This window comes from Miniopterus schreibersii, assembly GCF_964146895.1.
Source record: "Miniopterus schreibersii genome assembly, chromosome: 4".
Taxonomy (NCBI): Eukaryota; Metazoa; Chordata; class Mammalia; order Chiroptera; family Miniopteridae; genus Miniopterus; species Miniopterus schreibersii.
In genome coordinates, this window is record NC_138105.1 from 32,804,697 (window position 1) to 32,827,594 (window position 22,898).

Sequence of the window (22,898 nt, forward strand, 5' to 3'; positions counted from 1 at the left end):
TGGGGTGGGGGACCTCTGCACTCCCAGGCCTCCCTTCAACCGGCCATGTGGCTAGATCTGGCTGCGGGGACTTTCCGCTTTCAGATACAGCACGCAGGTTCCTCCGCTGCCTTCTTCCACATGCCAGCGGGATGACACCAGGGCAGCCTTGGAGCCTTGAAGACACAAGGTGTCAGAGCCACAATGTGCAAGCAGCCTGGGTCCCCGAATCGTCATCTCTTGGGAAGGGCCACCCACCAGAGTCCCCCGACCAAAGACCTCAGCTTTGGGCTTTGTGTGAATGAAAAATAAGCGTCTCCTGTGTTAATCCCGATTGTCTCGCCTACCTTGTGCGTGCACGTGTGTGCACGCGTGCATGTGGCTGTGCTGCATGTGTGTTTCCTAGTGCAGATTTTAGTCAAAAGCATTTGAAAGCCACTGTTCTGGGCCGTGTGCTTCAAATATGGCCCTGGATCAGCTGTAGTTGGGTCACTTGGGATGCTTATAATCAATGCAGGTTTCTGGACCTACTGAGTGTTGGGACCCAGGAATGTTTATTTAATGTGTTTAACAAACTCACAGACGAACCTGATGACACTGAAGTTTAAAAGCTGTTTTGGCCCCAGCATTGGTAGGAACATATTTTCTTGGCAACCCTGGGGCTGGTTAAATGCACCAAGCATTAAACCTATTTTCTTTGGTCACAATCCAAAGTGTGAGTCTCTCCCTGTTTCTTTCCCCCTGCTATACTCTATAAAATCTTATCACAATATGCTCTGTACTGAGTCACATAATCTTTTTCTAAGAACAACTCCCCCTGCTCCCGTTCTTCCTAAACACTTTGACTGACCTCTAAAAAACCTGTTGTGTGATAAATAAATAACCTCTATTCTTAAAATCTCTTCCCAGAACATTTTCTTTACCTTGTGGCTCTCCCCTGAGTTACCTGTCCTGCTCCCCACTCCCGCGGGAACTGTTCATTCCCCACATTTTATATGCTGTTCTCAGGGTAGGCAAGTGGGACAAGTCCTTCCTCAGTACTCACTGCTATTTCCCAACTGTGACTGCCCCATTCTTTTGGGTGGGCCTGTGTCCATCAGTATGCCTTTGGTTACAGAATCTCCAACTAGGAGAGACATAAACAATGAGAACATGTATGATCTAGCGTTATGAGAAGTCAAAAGCTTGGCTGATAACTGGCTAACTCAGCAGTTCTTTCCATATTTCCACTGGGGCTTGTTCCCTCGTGGTCACAAGATGGTTGCAGCAACTCCAGACATCACATCCCTCGCAGCTACGTCAGTATTAGTTTTCTACAGCTGCTGTAACAAATTATCACAAACTTGGGGGCTTAAAGCAATGGAAATGTATTCTCTCAATGATTGGCAGCCAGAAGTCTGAAATAAGTATCACTAAGCTGAAATCCAGGTGTCAGCAAGGCTGTACTCCTTCCGAAGGCTCCGGGGGAGAATCTGTTCCTTGCCTCTTCCAGCTTCTGGTGGCTGCCAACATTTCTTGTCTTGTGGCTGCATCTCTGTTTCCATCTTCACATGGCCTCCTCTTCTGTATTTCTCTTTAGTGTATATCAAGTTTCCGTTTGCCTTTCTCTTGTGAGAGATATCTAGGACACTTGTGATTCCATTTGGGGCAGCCCAGGGTAATGCAGGATAGTCTCCCCATCTCCTGATCCTAAACTTAGTCACATGTGCAGAGACTTTCCCCATATAAGGTAACAGTTATAAATTCCAGGGATTAGCACCTGGTATCTCCAAGGCCGTTATTCAGCTTACTGCAGTGTCCAAAGGTGGAAAGGACAATTCTCCTCGTCTATAATTTCTTAGCAGGGAGAAAGCCTTTTCCAGAAGCCCCGTCTTAGTGTGTGTAGGCTGTGATAATACCATAGACTGGATGGCTTACACCACAAACATTTATTTCTCACAGGGAAGTTTAGGAACAAGGCACCACAGACCCAGTGTCTGGGGAGGGCACGTCCTGCTTCCACCTTCGTGACCTAGTTACCTCCCAAAGGCTCCGCTTCCTAATACCATCACCTCCGGGAGTTAGGAAGTTTGACCTTTGAACTTTGGTGGGATACAAACGTTGAGTCCATAACATGCCACGCCACCCTGGAGCTGGGTCATGAACTCATGTATGTAGCCTCTATGGGGGAGGAAGGCTCTATGGGGGGGGGGAAGAGAGGAGAGAGGGTGAGGGAAGATTAGGGTTAGGAACTATCAATATCTGCCCCAGGAGCCCTGCTCCTTTCAGGTTTGTTCATTGGATACTCTGCCCCCCATGATGCCCTCCTCTGTCGGTTTTCTGCTCACCCCTCAGTAGTCGACTTTGGCATTTGTCTCATAGTCTTTCTTTGTGGCCCATCTAACCACTGACTGTTTGGTTCTTTGGCCTTAACACCTTCCAGTGTCCATCCCCACAGCTTCACCCAGGACCTGGACATCACCTGGAACTGCCCCTTCCCTGAAACAACAGCTACAGAAAACTGCCCCTCTGGCCGCGCCCTGCCTCCCTGCCGCCCTGCCAGCTTGCTCCTTCCACCCTTCCTCTCTCCCTTCAGCCTGCACAGCAGTCGCTCTTGTGCTGAGTTTCCTCCTACCCAGAATATATCGCCCATATTCTTGACCCTTGTTCCTTCCATTGGAGTTATTTAGCAAAACCCCAATCCTGGGTATACCCCACTGTCGGCTCTTCACACTTCTTCATTGTCTTTTAACCCCCACCACTTCACGCTCAGCGGATCGCTTGACTGCGTTCTTCACAAGTCAAACAGAAGACGTCTGATAGAAACGCCTCAGCTCCCCACCACTGCGTTTACCTGTCTGTGTACGGAGCTGCCGAATCTTCCAGCCTTGTTGCAGTGGCGTGGGCTCCTGTCACTGCAGGTCAAGCCACCCGCTTGTCCTATGGAAATGTGACAAATGAGGTGCGAGTTGGAAGTGTGGCTTAGGAAGCGTCTTGAAAAGAGAAGGGGCGCGTGCCCTTTGCCCGGGTGCCCTTGTCCCTTCCTCCATCCGGGCGCCTGGAATAGCGATGTGATCGCTGGAGCACTCGCAGCTGCATTGTGAGGACGATGCCCAGGGTATGGAGGAGTGAGGCCAAACTATGTTTACCTTCCTCAGATCGTTTTATTTCTAACCCAAATAGGCACAACTCTGCTCTCATAGTCTAAAACCCGCACTCTTAGGATAGGTGTTCTTTAAAAAATGCTATGCTCAAATTACTTCATTTGGGGGCTAAAAGAACTTCTATCCTTCCCAACCGTGATATATATTACAAAGTCTGCTTCCATTCATGTAACTCTGGGAGACTCCATGTCCCATTGTCCTTGCCCATTTCCTGGCTTTCCCCTCCCTGGTGGAGGTGACAGGGGTTCGGGGGGCTGGGTACCAAAGAAGAAAAGGTAGCCCTATTACCCATTCATAACGCTAGTCAGGTTTTGGCAATACTTGTACCACCCTCTCTTCCCGGGTTCCTCTCCCTCTCTTTCTTCTCTCGTGCTCCTGTTTCCACGTTCCTTTACCTCGTTTAGAAGCTGTTTGTTCAGGGTCTGAATTGAACAGAGGAAAGGTTCTTGCCAAAGGTGGCCAAAGAAAGAAATATGAGCCCTGGCCGGTGTGCAGCTCAGTGGTTAGAGCTTGGCCCGCGAACCAAAGGGTCACGGGGTCAATTCCCGGTCAAGGGCAGATACCTGGGTTGCAGGTGTGATCCCCAGTCCTGGTCAGGGTTCGTGCGGGAGGCAACCAATCGATGTGTCTCTCACATCGATGTTTCTCTGTCTCTTTCATTCTTCCTTCCTCCTTTCCACCCTCTGTAAAAATCAATAGAAAAAAATATCCTCACTGAGGATTAACAAACAAAACAAAAATAAAAAAGGAAAATAAATATCTGTAGGTGATTTACAACACCCCCCCCACACACAAACACCCCACAGACACCTTCCACCTTGCTGCCCAGTGGCACTTCTGAAAGGCAAACCTGAGTGTTCCCATTCCTGCTTAAACCCCTCAGTGGTTCCCTCTCTACGTCACCCTCACCTCTGGTCCGCCTCATACCCTGTGCCTCCACTTACCATGAATCCCTTGAGTGACCTGGGCCGCTTCACATCTCTGCACTTTCTCTTGCTCTTTCGGGACCAACCCCTCGCCCCCACCTCGCCCTTCTAGCAAACACCCACTCAGCTTCAAGGCTCAGCCCAAGAATCTCCTTGTCTGTGTGAAGCTCCCAGTCCCCCTTCACCTCCCTCCTCCCAACCTTTCCCTTCATTTTGTCCCCTCTAAAATCTACTGTAACTTGCATCGTACTTTGTTACAAAATTATTTGGCATGTTTGTGTCCCCTCCTATTTGACTCTAAGCTCAGTGAAGGTGGGCACTGTGCTTATTTAGTCATTCATTGACCAACTAATTCACAAACTCTTTTTGCAAGAGAGTCCATTAACGGGAAAACACAGCATGAAAATCTCCCTTCGCTTCTAACCCCTAGGTCTCCCTCCCCTGCTTACTCGTATTTGAACCCTCAGCGCCTAGTTCAGTGTCTGGACACAGAAGCCCTACCACGGTGCTCTGGATGAATGACCGACTGTCCTCCCAAGGTTGTTCTCAACCAGGGACACACCTGGTCGTAGATCTGAGTTTAAATCCCACTCACAGCGTGCAGCTTCCTCACTCCAAGGTAACCCGGCGTGCGTGCTCCCTTGTGGTTTATTTTTCCTAACTCACTGTCTGAGTCTTTAGTCTCCTCCAGGTCCTGTTTACTTTGACTATTCAAAACTCTGCTCTCTGCTGGAGCAGTTGACACTGGGAGGAAGTTTTCCCAATGCCTGTGCGGCGTAAATTGGTTTCCAAACAATCTTGCCCACAGCCTCCATTAATATTGTACTTGTAGAGCAAGGCAGGGTAAAATATTCAAAGTAGCAGGAGTTACTTTTTAGGATGATTGAATATGATGAAGGAGCCAAGGACAAAGGATAATTTATTCCGAAAGAAGTCAACACCTTTGCTTTGCACTAGCTCTCCCCGTTAAAAAATAGGGCTGGTGATTGGACTTGCTTTATGAAAATCTCATTAGCATTAGCATATAACTAAAATGCACAGCTCCATAGTTAATTGCAATCCTGCACTGCGGTTAACAACTACAGTGATGACATTTGCATATTACACATAAAATTAAAAATGCATGTCAGATAGGTGCTCTTTCAGGAAAAAAAAAATCCTTGAATAACACTGCATTCACCACAATAATCGGAAAGATTTTGAATTTGAATGGAAATTATATGTGTAGTGTGAGCTTTAGAAAGACAGAGGATCCTGATCAAAGAAGAGGGGAAGCTAAATCTGAAGCGTCTCACAGGCAGAACTCCAGCAGCTGGGATCGTCAAGGGCAGGGACCTGTGCTACTGAAGTCTGTGTGTGTGTTGTGCAAATACACCGCTTTCATCTGAGGCGTTGGTCTCAGGCCTCATCTCGGTGCTTTCCCTCTAGACCGTAAGCTCCTTGAGGTCGTGGACTTGATCTTTTTACATCTTTGTATCTCAACGCTTGGCCTGTAGCAGGCACCCAGTTATTTGTAGGTGTGAACCAACTCGAGTCCCCTCTAATCCATTCCAGTGGACACGAGAGGCTGTGCAGTGAAGACCACGCTTATTTGGACGTCCTTGAGCCAGTTCCCTAAGCCGCCAGTTCCTCCTCTGTGAAGTGTTTCCGGCCTTCTAAGTTTTTTGAGAAGATTCAGAAAGCTAACGCATATATAGTAGCAACTTCACACAGCACAGCACCTGGCCTACAGCAAGTGCTATTATTGTCGTTACTGCTGTGTGGGGGCTAAAGATCATGGGAAAGGGCACAATGAGGCTGAGGTATAAATCACCCCGTATGTCAGTCCTAATGTCATTCAACGTACAAGACAGAACAGTGTTGCTGTGAGTAATAGTACCTGCCACACGGGCTGATGACTTTTGTTCTGTTTCACTAAGGAAGAGAACGAGGCCTGAAAAGAGACTGGGGGGCGCAAGGCAACAAAACCACTCCCCAGGCACATGAGACTTCTCGGTGACCCTAAACTGCCTGCTTCTTGGAAGACCAGGAGCCAGAGTCTGGAAGGAGAGGCAGAAGCGGCATGGTAGGGCTTTCTGTGTAAACTAGGGCCTCCTCCCTCCCTCCCTTGTCGTGCTAGGAACTCAGGGCCACGGGTGACCGTGGATGTAGACTGATCGGTGTACAGCTGGAAATTCTGGACCAGGCACAGAGTGAAGGGTCAGAGCCAGAGTACACCTGGGCGTCATCAGGGTGGAACCCCGGGCGCAAGTGAGCTCCCCGTGGCTGGGCAGCATGCCCGCTCGTGGGCGGAAAGGGAATTAGTGCCGATGAAGCAAACAGAGGAGAAATGTGGGAAGAAAAAGGGCAGCGAGGCCCGGGAGGCTGCAGGAGGAGAGAGTTTCATCTGGTGAGGGGGTAGTTACCGGAGTCAGCTCAGCTCCACGTCAGGTCAGTGAGGGCCGTTGGATTTGGTAATGAGGAGGTCGCTGGCCTGGTTCTTTTCTAAGACGGAAGGACATAACGTGGTGTGGGTGAGGCCTTGACATTCACAGAAAGAATGAAAGGTGGAAAGGAGATGTAGGAAGATGTATGCTACGCTTTGGCAGTAAAAGAGAAGAGCTGGGCCAGTAGCTTGAGGGCACAGCAGAGTTGGAAAGGAATCTGTACAGTATTGGAGAGACTGGAAGTAGGAGCCAGTGAGAAAAGAGCCAGAGAAGACAGGAGACGTCAGGAGGTGGCGGAACCCTCGGGAGCAGCCCGAGTCCCAGGCTGCAGGGGCCTCAAGTGACCTGTTCTGTGGGACTGAGGCCAGGGCCTTCCTTTCCTTGGCCTGTAGCCCTGGTTCTTACCTGAATCCCAGTACATACTGAATCGTCATGGTCAGTTCATTCATCTGCCTCCTCTTTTGATGGTGAATTCCTCAACTGCAGGAGCCATGCTTTAGTCACCTGAGCATCCCTAGTGCCCAGTTCAGAGTTTGGCACAGTCAATAGGATTGTCGAACCCAACTGCACAGTCCCTCATGGCTAGTCTGTTACATCAGTTGGAGTTCCCAGTAATTAACTACACAGCCCCTGTGTAAACCCTCCCACCTCTGCCCCGTCTCACATCTGATATTGCGGTGAGAGAAGTCTGGGTAGGGTCTCTCCCTGTACTTGGGGGAGCTGGTGAGAACACGTGGGCTCACTCCGTGCTAAATGAATCATCTGAGGCAGTAACTGAAATGAAGCGACGAAGCCACGATCCTGCCTCCCCCAGAGCTGTCCTTAGAGAGTCTCTGCCCCAGAGTGTGTCTCCCTCTCTCTCTAGTACTCTTCAGTCTGGCTAGTAGGCTTTTTTCCCCCAACTCTCCACTTCCTGTCCTATTTCTACTTTTGGAAGCCTGTTTTTAGATCCAAGCCTTTCATTTTCTTTTACTCAAAGGCTCTCTGCAGACTCACTATATCTATCTCTAAGAAAATGATCATGAACCGTAATCTGACCATTGCGGTTGAGCCAACGTTTATCACCCCTCCCAATCCTGTGGGTCCAACTCAGACCAGAGCCCAAAACATAAGAGCTTCTGTTTAAGAAACAACCCTGGGGCCTCCAATTTAGAGTGATAGTCCCTCATGAAACGGATCAAAATCACTTTGATTTGATTTTGTACCAGACTGTCCGGATTTTCTTCAATAAGTCAATACTTGCAAAGCTTTCCAATTAACAACAACAACAAAAACCCTTTTCTGCCGGGCTGGAGTGGCTCAGCTGGTTGAGCATGGTCCCGTACACCAAAAGGTTGCCAATTCGATTCCCAGTCAGGGCACATACCTGGGTTGCGGGTCCGACCTGGTTGGGGCACGTACAGAAGGCAACTGATCGATGAAAGACACCCCTTACATCGATGTCTTTCTCTCTCTCTTCCTCCCTCCCTTCCTCTCTCTAAGCATGTCCTCGAATGAAGATTTAAAAAAAAAACAAACAACTTTTTCTGTTTCACCCATGCATAAAAATATAATTATTTTCTTCTTCTGGAAAACTTTTTATTAGCAACCTCTGTAAGTCTAATCCCCTGCTATTCAATTTAAACACCTTGGCTTCCCACGGGTTGCAGGATTAGCCCAGGCCTGACAGTGACCTGGGGCAACACAGGGGCGGGCGAAGTGGGGTGTGATTTTACCCCTGTCACTGACCGCTGTCTCCTGCTGCTGCACACTCGCCCTCCTGTGAGTCACAGTTTGCAGAGCCTGGGGTCCAAGAAAAGGAAGCATTGTCTCACAGCCGTAAATCAAGACTTGTGTTTGCCGAGTTCACTTTCCTGCTTTGTGCTCAGGCTTCTTCTTGTTTTCCTGGCACAAGGGCATTTGTGCCCAGAGTGGCCGCTTATGCCAGCTGACTGCTATTCATCATAGCCGGCCCATTCTGTTGTTCTGAGAAGTCACGTAGAGGAAAGAGTCGGTAATTCTTCCTGATGCTACATTAAACTTCTGTGTGCTAAATATGTCACAGACACACAAACTGCCTTCAAACCTAGACCAAGCTCAACAAATGACTCACTCTCAGGCGTGCAGGCCAGGGAAAGTGCATGCACATGCTCACACACACACACACATGCACACACATGCACAAACCCTGATCACCTACTCATACAGCTCTTGTGGGTTGCTCTACCACATGACTTCTACCTTGAGCTTCTCTCTATCTTGAGTCTTTTGGTTCCTGACTGACAGAAGGCCCTTTTCTTGCTGATGAGGGTCAGAATTCAGTGCAGAGTGGGGCCTGGTGGTGAGGGAGTGACCGTGCACAGCGCCTCCTACTGTGCCTGAGTGGGACTGCAGGGAACTGGAGGCTCCTGACCAGCTGCCTCCAGCACTCGCCATGCCCCACACTGAGCCTTTCTCCCGGCTTCTTCCGCGAACCAATACCATTTGCCATCTTGCCTTTTTCTCCCTGCCAGTGCCTTTGCTAGAGGAGAGCCACCCTGTCTCCAAAGGTGCCGTGTTGATGTCCCTGTCCAATGCTGCCTTCTAGCAGCCCACAGCAGCACAGTCATCTGAAGCATATACCTAAAGATTTCATGGTGTCCACCCTGCTTCCTCTGCAGCCCCCCAAAAAAGGAACTGCTTAGTCATCCAGCTGTGAGCCCTCTCCCAGCAGGCTGTGCTGTGGCAGACATTGCTCCAGAACCAACCGGCTGGCCTCCGGCCAGGTCCTCATTGTTGGCGACTCCACCTTGCTATGGACTGCTAAGTTGGAGTCGGAGGCGATGCTGATGAAACCTCGGGCAGGTCCCGACGACAAGGGCAGACCAAGCCACAGTGGGAGCGTGGCCTGACCTCGCTCACTCTGCAGAGCTGCGGTTAGCTCTGAAGCTTGGTGCCATGTGAGTGGGAACGATATGAGATGCAGTTCAAATACTCTGCGCTCTCACAGGCCGGGCTGTCAGGGACGCGGAGGAGAAGTGTATGTTAGTTTCTGCAGGAGTTATGGCCAGCAGCCCAGCTTCTTAATTGGGTTTAGTTTGAAAATAAATGCCTCACTGGCTAGTGACACTTATCAACTCTCTTTTTGGAAGAAAATTGTTGCTCTGCGTAGACCGATGCGTGACTTTAATAATCTTATCGTTAGTCCTGAGTGCTGCAGTAATAACTCATAGTCCATCATCTTTTGTAGATATTATTGTATTTATATACAGCCACAGCTGGTGAGCTACCATATCATTAGATAATGCCCATATTTTGAGGGTTAAATTTCCTAGAAACCAGTTTCTAGCTCTTAATGTGTCCTTGCTGGTACTTTTTAAAGAGACTGAAAACGGGTGTTCCACAGGACTCAGTCTTGCTCTGTGGCAATGAGGTCAGAGAGACCTCCCTGTGAGTCTGACTGCTCTGTGGATGGCCTTGGAAACTTGGAGCCATGTGGGGCATGCCTCGTCACCACCACAGCTCAAGCCCATGGCTCCTGTCACCACTTCGGGGAGTTGGTGGTACAATAGAGATGTCACGGTGGTAGGGCCTGGAATGAGGGCCAGTCACAGGGCTGTTTTCCTGATAAAAAGAGAGAGTTGTTTCTAGTTATTTCTTATTAGAAGGAATTTCCTAATGGAAAATGCTCCTCCACTAAAAAGGATTTTATCTACACAAAACTTTATTGCTTATGACACTCAGGGTCACCTCCGTCACTTCCCATTGGCATCTGAGACCTGGAAAGTGACATAACATCACAAGAGAGAGGAGTATTTTTTTCCTATATTGGTCAAAAGCCAAGTCATTAACTGCCAACCAATAAAGGTATAGCCAAGAAGGAAAGGGATTATTAAGAGTGTTAATTGCCCCTGAAATTCCAGATGGAAAAGTTTCTATTCAGGTACACCTGAGGTAGCAGAAAACTCCAAGGGACTGTCTGAGTTCTTTGGTTAAACCAGAATTTGGTTTATTTAACATTCTCTAGAAATGGATCATTGGTTGAGACTTGTACATATGTTTGTTACACAGAGATTTTTCTCTGTAAAGCCTCGGGTGGGTTATAATAACATGAATACGCATATATTAATATTCATCAATTCATATTAATATACCAGACTTACTACATAGACTGAATATATATACATACATATACATATATATATACATATACATAATAGGGTATATAAATAGTAGGGTACCAAATTATTAAATTATTTTCAAAGACACAAAGTTTATGTGAGGTAAAGGTAAAATGCAACAGTATTTCTTACTATGCTGACATTTTATGCCAACTGAATATAGGATTTAGCCTAAGAATATAATAAATTTATAAATTAAAATGAGATGAAAAAATGTTGACCCGCTATATAAAAAGGTCAGCAATTCAGTTGTGGAATCTGGGTTATTTCTTTTTCACTGCCCAAGATTTCGTTTATAGTCTCAACATTATATAGTCAGGATTTTTCCCACACTACAAAGCATTGGTAATGTTTTCAATCCATTACTACTTACTGGAGTGTAATGTAAATTCTCCTGTGTGCTTTAATAGTTCTTTGGAAATCATTCTTTAGATTGCTCTTCATTGAATGAGAAGGAATTGCTTGATATGTTCCATGTGTTTTTATTAAAGCTAAGATTTTTTTAAAATACCAAGGACTAGAAAATTCCTAAGTCACATCAGATTTTGGTCAGAGGAGGTGGGAGAAGGGTAGAATGACAAAACAGTGGCTGTGGTGGAAGCCACCCCCTGACATTGTAGGGGCAGGCGGCTTCATGGAATGACACCCAGAGGTTAGCTTTGATTTTAGCTTATATATTGAAGAAAATTTTATACAGCCTCAGACAAATCGATTGAGAACTTGCATTTCACAATATAGTGTGTGCAAAGCACTTAACACCATTCCTGGGGCATGTTGACTTCACGACTGGGAAGCTGAGACAGGGTTCCCACGCCTGTAAACGCTGTGGTTACGGAGAAGAGATATGATCCTTTGTTTTTCCCATCCAAGTCTATAAATGGATTCATTCATTTATTCTGCAAATACTTATTGGGTACGTATTATGCTACAACAGTCTGGGAAATAGTCTTTTATGAGTTGTGATATGGAACAGATTAGTATTTGTTGTTGAGTAATAGAGGACTCTGAGTTACCAATCAATAGAAAGAAGTCAGGAGCAGCTCAGAGCTCTCCCGAGGCAATGCCATATAAGCTGGCTGTATAGACATTAAAGGGGCATGCATTTTACTATCTGGGCAGGTTGCTACCAGTCAGATTGCCACTATGCATCTTGGAGGGTGAACGGGCAAAGAAGCCTGTCAGCAAAGTACAACTCTTCTAAACGAGGGTGCTTTTCTTTTGGAATATGGGCAAAAATGGATTTGTCTGTAAAGGGCTTGAATCCGGTTTCGAGTTAGGGACCGGAGGTCAGGAGTTTACATGATCAAGGAGGTGAGCTTATGATTCCGAAGTTCAGAGTCAGCATAACCTAAATAAACCTGATCTTACAGGAGCAGCTGTTTCTTCATGACTCAGTTAAGATGCCTTACAAAATCAGAAGTTCTGGAACTAGAGCTAGAAGGTGTAGAAAAATTAACCACAACATTTAATAGCAGGGTCCTGAAAGTACCCTCTAAATGGAAGCTTGCTTTCGCATTGTCATCCAGATGTGTTTCTATTGAAATCTGAATTCAATGTACCACATTTTACAAAACGGAAACGGCTCCTCCAACGGGGAAGTTTTCGGGATGTCTTCTCTTGAATCACTGCTGTTATGCTTATCACAGGTAGGGTGGGGATGGAGTTCTTCTAAGAGTGGCTCCATTTACATGCAAAAGCCAAGCAGATATAAATTATCATTAAAAAGAGTGGAGGAAATGTCAGGAGCGAAGGCCCTGTGGCTAAAGTATGATTTGCATCAGTAAAGGATGGGTGTTACTGTTAGGAAATGATGGAACTGATAAGCTGGTCTGTTGTGAAATATATTTTTGTGCTCCACCACACACCTGTAGATAAAACCAAGGGACCTCAGACTTTGAGAATGGGGATAGTCATAACTGGAGAGATAACATTGTTTTCCTCCTGAATATGTTAAAACCAATGTAACAGAGTAGCATTGTTTCATTGGCGAATGCACCTAAATCATCCAGCTATTTCTGTTATGAATGATTTAGATACAGTTCTATTGCATTGTGGGAAACAGCTCAGAGGAAGTCTTGGAATATCTCCAAGTTCTAGATTCCCTTGTCAAAAGTACATATAATAAGCATTTTATTTATTTTTTTTTTTGTATTTTGCCTAAGACCATCTCCATTCAGTGATTCCATTTTCTGCTTTAAATATTGGATCAGTTTCTGAGATGTTGAACCACCAAATACATAACAAAAACAAAATACTCAGTTAAAACACTTTATTGGTTCCCCACTTAAAGACTTTGCACTGTGGTAAAGATATTAGAGGGGCAAGTGTGTGTTTCCACTACATTGTTTATATTGTAAATAAATCTTATGATGCATATATTTGTACTCTTGCTTTTTAGCTATATGTAAGTGCTTCAGGGATTATTCATTTCAGAACATTACTGGGCCTATAGAAGCTTTTATCATTATATGTCTTCTCACTCAACTGAACACTAAAAATATAATTATGATAGAATGGAGAGTCCTCAAAAATCTGACTTTAAAAAGAAATCCTCAAACTTGTTACTGGAAGAATTGAGGTGTTAGACATAGAAGGACCTCCTTGAGGTTAAGTTTTTGTATTTTTTTCCTTAGGGCAATATCAGTAGGAGATGCAGCAGGGATATTTTAGGATGTTCTAGGTGATATTATATCTGTTTCCACAAAAATTACATGCCTAACTTAAATTATGTAACTCATAAATAGGGGAAATTGTAATTCTATCCATTTGGGAATGTATAATCTTTTAAAAACACATTTAGATATAAGCCATATGTTAAACTGTAAATCAGGTGTTGAAATAATGCGCTTTACTTTCAAATATATTACCCTAGTATTTTTTAAATTACAAAAAATTGGTAGCAGCCAAAGTATATCAGAGTAAATGATCAGGTTCATATATCTCTGCTGGAGTAGGACATTGTGTTGACAGTTGAAGTTTGGCCGTTGTAACCTGATCGTATGTGGCTAATGAGATGGTACCTATAGTTTGAGGGCAAGGAACTTGCCTTAGGCCTGTGAATCAGTATTTCCTGACCCTGTATCCACTGGCATCAGCCCTGGCCAACAGACTGCCCATAAGGCTGTCCAATTGGCTCTTTAGTGGCACCCCTATAATTCTAATAGTGTAGTCTTTTTTTTTTTTTTTTGGACCCTAGGGCTTATCCACTGAAGATTATAAGGTGCAGTTTTAATCTACCCCCTCTCCTTGTTGTGTGACTTTCTCTAAAAAGTCATCTTGGGTGCAGAAATAGACAGAGAAAATGGTGTGGTCTTGAGAGTTCAGAGTACTGGCAAGGGTGTTATTGAAATGACAGGCTATGAGGCTTTAGCTGGGTAAGGAAGTAAAGTAGGAAAGAAGAGTGCTGATGGACTGGTGGAAACTGGAGGGGTCAATGGATTGAAGATGCAATCCAGACACAGAGCAGTCATGGTGGGAGGGACAAACCCAAGAAGAGGCAGGTGTGGTCAGAAAGCTGGAAGCTGAATCACCGGCTTTGGCAGTAGAGCAGCTGTGGTTAATGACATGGTCAGGGCATGACCCCAAGAGTGGGTAGGGGAGATGGATAGAAGTTCAGGTCATTAGAGATGGGAAATTGAGACCCCAAGGCCAGATTATCATATGTCAACTCTGGATTTTGAAATCTGTGCAAATATTGGCTGGATTTGGGGTTGAGAGGATCACTGCTAGGAAACCAAAGAGTGAGTGGGAGGCCCAGAGATGGAAACTACTAGGAGGGGAAAGGAGGTCCTATCAGGGAGTGTGACGCTGACTCAGAGGGGAGGGTTACAAGAGTACAATGGAGTAAAGGCCTGGAAATGACAACGGGGGGACAGTGAAACACCAGCTCCCCCTCCACCTGGTGTGTAAGAGAATAAACCACCATCACTTCAGAGGTCCACAGAAGTGGTGTCTGCAGGCAAAAGCCAGGTTTTATTTGGAGCAAGAAGGTGAAGGGACTGTTCAGACAGGAGGTCGATGAAATAGGAGAATTTGCCAAATATGGAGCATATGGAGGGCATGGTGGAAGGTTTGGGCAAGTGAGGAGGAATGGGGCAGCTCATCCAAAAAGTTACAGGGGGCTTATCCTGCTAGAAGATTGATGACTGAGATGTACTTCTAGTTGGGCATTACCTGATGAAAATTAAGTTGACAGGCATAGGAGTGATGGCTGGCCCAGTGGTTGAAGGGCTTGGCTCGCGTGGCCTGAGATCAGCTATTTCTGCACGTGCCACTGCTTGGGATATTCTTGAGTCAGAAGTTTCAGTTTCAGTCTCTGTACATCTTATTGTCACATTGGTCCTTGAGGCTTTGACTTCAACACCTGCTGGAGTGTTGGCTATCTCAGAGGACAGGCATTAAGAATCCCATAGATTGGGGCTGAAGGATCCCACATGAGGTGTCAGGAACCTCGGAGGCTGGGTGTCAGTTCAGTCCAGAGAATGGGACCTTGGCAATCCTAGAAGATGCATGTGTGTAGCTGAACAGCCTGGACTGTGCTGGTCCCAGGGTATATATATTACTGTGGCTTATCATTAGAACTCAAGGAGTTAGGATTTACTCTGGGTCATTGTACACAAGCTTCTCGAAATCTTTATGAGTCAACAGTGTGTCCTCATTAGCCCCTAAATGTAGATCAGAAGATCTTCTATCAAATATAATCACTGAGCCCTGTAACTCAAGAACTCTGGTTACAGTACATCCTCAATTTTTAAATTATAAAAACTTGCAGGAGCTGCAAGTTATGTGCTCTTTTAATTTCATTATAACAAAATATAGCTGGAGGTTCTGTCCCAAGATTAACAAACACAAATTATTGGGGAGGTTATTTATTATTTTAATTATGTGGCATTGTCTTTCCCCACTGACACAAGCAATCAAAATGACTCAAATTGAATCAGGGAAAATGAACTGATTCCCAAAGGTTACATAATTATTGTTGGGAAATGTCATGCATTTATTAAATTTCTTACACGATAACCAAAAACGGTTAGTGAGGTAAATACACAGTGGTCCCCTCCTTATGGGTTTGGAATTTGGCAAGAAGTACACAGAATTCTAGAGATCACCTCATCACACCCTCTCACTCTCCACAGGAAACTGACAGGTCGGGTGCAATGACAATTTCTGGCGACTAACCTATAGTGACAAAACGTCAGGCAAGAATCAGAGCCCAGAACTAGACTGAATGAAAATAATGTCATAAGCATTAATCCTCCAATATCACAGAATTATAGCATGTTAGACTTCGGGTTGCTATAGCATTGTGTGGTCCAGTGTCGGACTCTCCTTGACATTGGCCTTGGGGACGGTCCCCTGCTGCTCCTTGAACACTTCCCCAGATGGGAAGTCGGAGCCTCCTGTAGCAGCCCATTCTGTTATGCGGTCGCTCTTCATGTTGGAAAGTCTTGAGGTCGAGTTGTTTTTGTTATCCCTCTGAATTTCCCCCGTGGGCCCTGCCCTCCGAAGCTAAGGCCTGCAAGTGTTTGCCGACAGCGATTATGTTTGCTCTAATTCTCAACGTCTCGAGTTCTCAAAGTTATATGTCATGTGGGGCAGAGGTGAAGTGAAGAAAAGGGAGAGAAAATAATGTGCTGTGGCTTATCATTAGAACTCAAGGAGTTAGGATTTGCTCCGGGTCGTTACATACAAGCTTCTCAACATTTTGGACTCAAGAGCATGTCCTCATTAGTCCCTAATTGTAGATCAGAGGACCTTATATCAAGTACAGTCATTAAGCTTTGTAATCCAAGCTAGTTGCAGCACATTTTCAATTTTTAACTCATGGAAAAACTAGCTATAGGGGAAAGAAAGCAAATGCTATGTATTGTGACGTGGAGGGAGTTCCAATGGAATAAGAAGTGAGACTTTTTATTTGTAAAGACTGGGCTGAGACACCTAAGTTAATATCACGATCTGTGGACTTCGTGTGGCACTGAAACACAGCCATACTCAAAATGGTACAGCTTTGTTATAAAACATAAAATTCTTAACAATTATTTAACTCTATCTTTAAAAAAAGAAAAAAACACACGTCTCTTCCCACCTCTTCAAATATTAGTTAAAATTCCAGGAAACAACTATATGCTGGGGTTCTTCCAAGCTAAGATTTAAATTAGATTTGGGGAAGTTGTGCATGTGTCATTTTCAATGGTTTATGGGCCATAAAAATATAAATTTACTTTGATTCTTCACTTTAATTTAAACGCTGAACTTTGTTTTATTTATTCTCTAGGAAACCTAGTAAATGGATGGTACTTATTAAGTATCCACTAACATAATTGTCCTCATGAATTCAGAATATAAAATTACTGATTTTCTGAGTCGAGGACACGAATACAGGCAAATCAGGCCACACAGGTAGATGTCAGTGTCTGTTCAAAGACTGACTTACCTACAGGTAGAAGTATTTTTGAAACACAGTCTACGAAACCAGAGACAAATAGGCCGGACATGCAATTTTGTTACAGATCGCTTTGAATCTGGTGGGATTTTCAAATTCTGACCACAACTAAATTTGGCTCTATGTAACTTTACGTTGAAAGGTTTTACGATGCATAGGCTTACAAGCATTCAGTCACCCACCCATTCATTACACGTCTTTTCGCCTAGTGAGAACTAGTGAAAAGTGGATTAAGGAGTAGGTCCAATGGAAACATTTTTGCTAAGTGTTTGCTATTTATTTGCTAGGATGATGATGTTAAACTTTGGAGATATATGTTTAAGCAAATGAAAATTAAATTTGATGATTAGGTTGCTTTACGCAATGACTATTCAATGTATTTAGGCTTCACTACATCCTAATCACCTTGCCAAATGTTAGAGGGATATAGATATGAATAATATAGTTCCCATAACACATTGTGATCAGCGACCCCATGCCCAAAGAAATAATTGTTTTCCCTGTGCACAGTCCTTTTGTTTATTTATGCAGTTATTAATGTTTAATAATATAATAAGCCAACATGAATTAATGTTTCATGTTTGAAACATGGACAATAATCTACTGTGTACTGCCTTTCCACAACTACTTAATGAATTTTTTACTTTTTTATTTTAAAGGGACTTTTATGCTATAAGTAATTTTTGGAACTTGCTTTTTCATGTGGTGTCATGTTAAGATTAATTTATATTGTTGTAAGTAGTTGCAGTCCATGTTCACTGCTGTATAATATTCCACATGTGACTATGCCACACTTTATGATCATTTAGGCTATTTCCAGATAGTTTAGTCTCCTTTGAATAGCACTACTATGGACATTTTTTAACATGTCTGTTGGTATATATATTACAAGGATTTCTATGGGGCATATATTTACTTATACTAGTTACCCTCCCCCACATCCATGGTTTCACCTTCTGCACATTTGGTTACTCATAGTCAACCACGGTCCAAAAAGATTAAATGGAAGATTCTAGAAGTAAACAATTCATAAGTTTTAAATTGTGTGCTGTTCTGATGAAATTTCACACTGTCCCTGCTGCATCCTGCCCGAACGTGAATCATCCCTTTGTCCAGCAGTGAGTCCAAGCTGCACACATTCCCCGTCTGTGAGTCACTTAGCCATCAGATCAGCTGTTGAGATATTGCACTGCTTGTGTTCAAGTGACCCTTACTTTACAGAAATCATGGAACGTGGTCCTCAGACGGAAGGCAGCATTAAAGTCACCATATGACCACTGGGTTTCAACCTCCGTAGCAACACTTTGATAAGTTAAAAAGAAAGAAACAGCAACTTCTGATTAGAATGTTCTTCCAAAACATTTCAGTAAAAAAAACAAAAAACACAAACAAACAAACAAACAAAAAAACCTTCAACTGTCAAGGATCACCGGTCATCGAAATCATCTGCCGCTGACCTCCAGTCATCAACACTGTCCTGCATGGCTCGATGCATGGCTCAGTCACCCAGGGTCGGCAGAAGCCGGGGATCCTCCTGAAGCATCACCGGAAGGTCAGGTGCCTAATACTGCATCTCAAGGCCCACGTCACTCGCCTCACCTCCTCTCCTCGCGTAGGCATGGCATCATCTCACATCATCACAAGGAAAGGATGAGTACAGCACAGTAATATTTTTGAGAGACAACGTTCACATAAGCTTTATGACAGTATTTTGTTGTAATTTTTCTATTTTCTTATTAGTTGTTTATCTCTTTTTTAAAAATATATGTTTTTATTGATTTCAGAGAGAAGAAGAGAGAGGGAGAGAGAGAGAGAGAGAAACATCAATGATGAGAGGGAACCATGGATCAGCTGCCTCCTGCACACCCCCTACTGGGGATTGAGTCTGAAACCCCAGCATGTGCCCCGACCAAGAATTGAACCGTGACCCCCCGGTTCATGGGCCAACATTCAACCACTGAGCAACACTGGCCAGGCTAGTTGTTAATCTCTTAATGTGCCTAATGTATAAATTAAACTTCATCATAGTCATGTGTGTATAAAAACAAACATACTATACATAAGATTTGGTACTATCTCTGGTTTCAGGTATCCGCTGGGTGTCTTGGAATGTATCCCCCCACAGGTAAGGGTGGGGGGAACTCCCGTATATTGATTTCAGTTTTCTGTGAAGCATAGCACATTAGGCGAATTTTCTAATTGTGGAAATTCAAGTCTAAAATAAACATCTTATCCTAAGATGAATAAATTCAAATACCACCCCAGGAGCCTTGTATAGTGCGTACTCAAGATAAGTGGTATTTACCACATGTTTTCTTGGGAGGCAAAATTGCCAGCAATAATTGGAGACTGATTTTTTTTTTTTCCCCACTGACCCAATTTAACGTCAATGTTATTTTAAGGCTACAAAAGGAAAACTGAGGGCCAAAGGCAAAGAAGTGTGGTACCAGGTTCACCGACGCTTAGGACTGCTTGGAAGCTAGTCCAGAATAATTCCCCTTCATCTCCTTAGAGGGTCCTTCTCCTACCCAGCCGCCCTCCTGTGTGACAGTGTGCAAGAGGAACAAAAGAACCAAGAAAAAGGGCTCTGTCAGATTTGTTCTCTCAGCGTCAGTTGATTGTCTGCCAAGAAAAGTTTCTCACTCTCTGGGAGGTTCTGAGCTTCAAGTCTCGTCCTTTGTGAGCACGTAAGAAAGAGCCCTTTCTGCGCACACAGGCCCAGACGAGCGAAGGGAAAGGGAGGCTGGACAGACGCAGAAGCTAACCCGCTGCTTTGTAGTATTCTAGTCGTCTATTATTTTGAAGTGTTACAAACATCCTCTCACTTAAATAAAAATTGCCACTATAACCTAAATAACAATAACCTTGTTGCTGGAACTCCCCTCTCATTTTTACTTGCAGTAATCATACCTGGAAACTACGCACATTTTTTAGTCCAACTCCCTCATTTTCTGCTTTGACCAAGCATCTTGGCCTTGATGCCCAGTAGCAAACCTCTCGACCCCCTTTCACACCCACCTCACAGGGTGTCTCAGTGGAAGGAAAAGAGTGGTCATCTGATTCCGTCTGCTGCAGAAAATGAGAGCCACACAAAGGGCCGACGAATCAGCGGTGCCACAGGGACCTGCCTGCCTGCCTTACAGCCTGGTCTCTTCTCTGACAGGACCTCAGGGAAGAATCTTGTGGTCTCTAGCTGCCAGTCATTTGCTCTACAACCATACTTGTCTTCTTGGAAAATAGGTTTTTAAAAAAAGTGAAATAGTATACAAATGCCAGGTGCTTAGGTGGAACACAGGGCAACGCATTACCGATTATTGCAAGCCCACACATAAAACATACATAAAGTATTGTTTCTGAATTGCATTGTGTGTCCTACAAGGAGATAGTTAAATCAAGAAACAGCAGAGGTTTCTTTCCCATTTGGATGGTACTTTAGGACATAACAGAAACCTAGAGCCCTGTTTCCTCGCTGTATCAAATGAGCATGCACTTCCCAATTTGTTTACCACCCCCCCTCTCCCAAAAGGTCTAGGTCTAAGCTATGTCCAATTAAGGTCTGTGCTTACACATACATTCCTGCAGAGTCAATATTATTTGGAAATTCTTTATGTAACCCCATTCAGCATGTATCTAAACATAAAATTAATATTTAAGGTTTTTAGACTCGGCCTTATAAAATAATATTATTATCGTTGAATGTTTACCCACCTCCAGTTTCCCATAAGAAAATATTAAAATTTGACTGTAAACATGTAGAGAGTAGAAAACGTGAATTCCTCTTGTAGAAAGAGCATTAACTGGAGCATTCTGATTCTCTCTGAGAATTAGCGCAGCAATTTTTCTATAGATAAAAGAACCTCTTATCTTATGAAGAGCTGCATTAATTACAGCCTGCAATTCTGTTCACGGGTCCTCTTTCAGAGCCAAGGAGAGAGCAGAAAAAAAATATGTGCTGTTGGAAGTCTGTACTCCCATTTTATTTTTCTTCTTGGAAAATAGCTTTTCTGAAAGGTAAACAGTACACAAACGCCACGAGTTTAGGTGGAAGGCAGTGCCAAAGCAATACTAATTATTCCAACAACAGCAGTAGCTATAACTTTAAAAGCAAAAAACAAATCCCAATGTTATGAGTAACTTCGCTGATCATAATAAAAGAGATGCAATTTAACGTCAATAGCAGTATGAGTGTAGGAGGTAATTCTATTTCATTTTCTTTTCAGATGAAACAGAAACAGAACATCGTGATAGAAGCAAATGGAAAAAAAAAAAACCAAACCCAGGTAATAAAGAGTATAGAGATATCTACTGTCCACATCGAGGCCAAAAGCTTTGGTAGATGCTTTTGGTGTGGGCAGTTTTCACTTTCTAGAATCTATAAAGACCTATACTTCTTACTTCCTCCCATTACCCCTAGTGGGTGATGGTGGCCAACCAATAGATGGACACGTAGGAGGAAAGGGAGAATATTCTATTGAGCAGATATTCACCATGACAGAGCTATTATTTGTACAGGCAAATTCTACCTGCTTCCTGGTTTATTTGTGTGTGTGGTTTTTTTTTGTTTTTTTTTGCAGCTCTTCATAAACTTAGCTCCCTTCCTATTTAGCACCAACCCTTGCCCAGGCTTTGCCCAATGATTGGTTCCCATCAGGCTTGGTGTGCATGCGAGCCTGCCATACAGTGCTGCTGGCTGTATGCTCAGGGTTGGGGAACTTTTCTTTCCTGATCTATTTATGCACCTATAAAAGAAGCCAGGATATTATTATGCACCGTTACTATGGACCACGTCCTCCATACCACATCCCGAGAAAGAATCAGGTCAGTTGGAATACTGAGAAGATACTAAAGAATTAAAAGTAGCAGCAGACAAGCTAATTCTGATTAGCTAAATTCTATCAGTGAAACCCCGAGTAATAATCCTATTACTCTTCTGTAAGAATCCGGAGATAAACAAACACGCTCAGTCTGTTAAACTAACCGAACCCAGTATATGTACGGGATTGGGATTCATCAAAGTGAAGCCAATTGCCCTTTGACTCTTGGAATGGGTTCCCATTGGCAGGTGGTGTTGCCCGGCACAGCACAAAGTGGACAACAAACCTAGGTTTGGATTTCAGATCTGCCACTGCTTGGCTGGTGACCTTGGCCAGGGACCCTTCAGAGGCTCAGTACTCCCCCACAGCAGGGAAAGGGATACTTGCAGAGCTGCTTGCAGGTAAGGGGACTTGCCGGTAAGGGTAGAGATATTGTCTAGCACGGTGCCTGGCGCGTCACGTGCAGGCTCAAGAGGAAGTTGCTTTTTTCGTTAAGGTTATTCCTGGCACACTACTTTTCTATCAGACACCTCTAATATTATAATAAACGCCCTACGGGACTTGACGTAATAAATAAAATACTAAACCGCCTTAAATTCAGAGACTACTTTTGACCCAAAGTACTCATTTGTACCCGTTCCCATTTCTCCCCTGATTAGTTCTGTAAAGGGGCAGGAATGCCGTCCCTGGAGAATATGAGGCACCCCAGGGCTGGTGCAGGGGCAGCAGGGGGCATCCCTGCCCGGCCTCCGGCTGGCTGCACGCTTTCACCAGCCAGCCCAGGCCACGGGAAGGAAGAGACTGGCACCGGGAGGAGGGTGGGCAGAAGGAAACAAGAACCAAACTCTTCCCATTTTAGGCCACCAGGGATGGTCTTACATGATCCCATCCGCGGCACCAGATACAAATCAACGTCACCCGAAGAATGAAAGAGCATTGGGCAATGAGCAGTTTGCACAGAAGCTAAGCACGGAGGCAAAGATCTGGATTTTTATCAAAAATCGTTTTTAAAAACTTCGTTCAGAATTA

At 44.4% G+C, this 22,898-nt stretch overlaps 1 protein-coding gene across 1 annotated transcript in view; it reads left to right on the forward strand.

Moving 5' to 3' along the window:
• Positions 1 to 22,139: 22,139 nt before the first annotated feature.
• JADE1 (jade family PHD finger 1) overlaps positions 22,140 to 22,898 on the forward strand; it is a 161,292-nt gene continuing 160,533 nt past the window's right edge. The window contains exon 1 of the mRNA XM_081136396.1: positions 22,140 to 22,270. The gene's annotated coding sequence lies outside the window, so the exon portion shown is untranslated. The remainder of the gene's footprint in view (positions 22,271 to 22,898) is intronic.